We start from the raw sequence: 2,422 nt of genomic DNA on the forward strand, positions 1-2,422 counted from the left end.
ATGTATCATGTATCATACATTTGCATTTGGAAACTGAATGAGTTATCAGAAAAGGCCAAGAGGAAAAAAAGACAAAAGATTTTCTTGAAAAAGAACATCACCTGCTTATGCATTGTTTCTTCAAGTTTTGATTCCCTTCTACAACATGCCAGTGTTTTTGTTACCTTTAGTTTTCTTGACTTGGATAGTTTTTACTCATATATGATTTTTCAAGATTGTTTAGATGTAACTAAAGAAGAAAAGAGGCTAGATTGGGCTTATGACATGCAGTGAGCACTGGCAATCTCACACTTGATTTTTCACAAAGCACTGCAAAAGCTCCAGTAAGTTTGTACAGCAAATATTTCATTCATATCTTTCTCAAACTATATTTATTCCAGCCACACATTTTGGATGCTTCCATGTACTCCTAAAAACAATTTCAGATGTAAAATCCCACATATATACAAGAGAAAAATAATAATTTGTGGGACAGATGAATGAGAGAATGAACTACTATATTCTGAATATGCATATGCAGGTAGTGGAAACCAATGCTTATCAATAGTTCGGCTTTTCAAAGTTCTTCCCAGAAGGGTTTACATCACAAATAGAAAAAAATGTTGAGTGATCATGATCATTTATATGAGAGAAAGAACAGCAAGAAAGGGAGCACAAAGGCAGAACAGAATGAAATGAGAGATTACTACTCCTCTAGTCTAAAATCAAGTTGTTTGTAACTATTTAAAGGATCTGAAGACAAAACTCTCCTGCTCAACAAAATAACTCTCTTTTCTAAACCAGAAAAAGGAAGTCGATACTTATAATGGGCTTGAATAACAATGAGGTATAAATGTTTTCCACCTCACCAAAAGAAAAAAAAGGCATTATTGTTCAAAATTGGTGACTAACAGTTGCAAGTGAATAATTAGCACCTTGGTTGCCTCTAGAGACAGATTATGAGAAAATATATTGGTAAATTGAAAGACAATAATAACTGAAAAATCTTCAGAGAAAGGAGAAACTCAGGATCCAACAAGGAGAAAATTACTATATATAGTACACATATGTGCTACCCGATATGAATCAACATAACTTTTGAATTAAAGTTTTATTTCTCTAAATATTCATTCCTCTTAAAAAATAACAGGAGTCTTAAAAAGTGTGGTGATGCAAATCAATTACTGATACACTGCCAAAACAACACTAAAATTTAGATATGGACTACATGATGATATGACCTTATAACATTATTTATGAAATCTTTCTAAAAATCACTAATTGTCTGAAAGATCTCTTTATTGCTGCCTTCATCTCCTTATTCCTAAATGTGTAGATGACTGGATTTAAAAAAGGAGTGAGCACAGCATCAGAGGGTGAAAGAAACTTGTCCATCTGGGAATCCGGATGTGGCCAAGTATAGATAAACATGATTGGTACAAAGAACAAAAGGACCACAGTGATGTGAGCTGACAAAGTGGAGAGCGCCTTGGATGAACCACCTGAGGAGTGTTTCCAAACAGTAAACAGGATGACAATGTAGCCAATGATGAGTACAAAGAAAGAGACAACACAAATTACCCCATTGTTGGCAATGACTATGAACTGCAATCTCTAGGTGTCTGTACAGGCCAGTCTGAGGAGCCGAGGAAGGTCACAGTAAAAGCTGTCCAGTATATTAGCACCACAGAAGGGCAAGTTAACAATAAATGCTAGTTGGAACAATGAGTGGCTGATACCAAATGCGCAGGCAGGAGCTGTAAACAAAATACACATCTGTGGGCTCATAATGGTCAGGTAGTGGAGTGGTTTGCAAACGGCCACGTGTCTGTCAAAGGCCATGGTGATGAGTAGCATTATCTCTGAAAGACCAAGGAAGTGGATGAAGAAGATCTGAGCAATACAGCCTCCAAAAGAGTTAATTTTACGCTGTCTGAAGAGGTCATGAATCATCTTGGGGCCACTAATGGAGCAGACTCCCACGTCAACGAGAAACTGGCCAGTAGAAAGTACATGGGGGTGTGTAAATGAGGATCAGTGGTCACAGAAAACATAATGAGGATGAAAATATAAGGATGTTTCCAGTCATGCTTGCCACATAGAGCACAGAGGAAAATACCAGGAGGAGAAGTTGGATCTCCCATGAATGGGTGAGTCCCAGGAACACAAACTCAGACACAATTGAGTGATTTCCCCCTTCCATTTATCCACCCAACTGGGATGTGGCTGAAATTATGGCCACTAAGAAAATAAGAAAGAACTAATTATTCTGGATGATAGTGGTGTTAATTATTTGTGTTGCACTATTCACCTTAAAAGTGAAAACTATCTGGTTATCCAATTCTTCACACTTGCAAGATGATGATGATGGTGGTGGTGGTCATGATATAAACATAAGTCAAGACATCATATCATGATTGTAACTAGCAGCATAATCTCTTAT

The 2,422-nt window shown here is 36.9% G+C and overlaps 1 pseudogene; it reads right to left on the reverse strand.

Moving 5' to 3' along the window:
• Positions 1 to 1,203: 1,203 nt before the first annotated feature.
• LOC118991441 (olfactory receptor 4F3/4F16/4F29-like) lies at positions 1,204 to 2,182 on the reverse strand (annotated as a pseudogene).
• Positions 2,183 to 2,422: the final 240 nt, after the last annotated feature.

This window comes from Sturnira hondurensis, unplaced genomic scaffold (assembly GCF_014824575.4).
Source record: "Sturnira hondurensis isolate 20B ecotype Veracruz unplaced genomic scaffold, ASM1482457v3 Scaffold0007543, whole genome shotgun sequence".
In the NCBI taxonomy this organism is placed as follows: Eukaryota; Metazoa; Chordata; class Mammalia; order Chiroptera; family Phyllostomidae; genus Sturnira; species Sturnira hondurensis.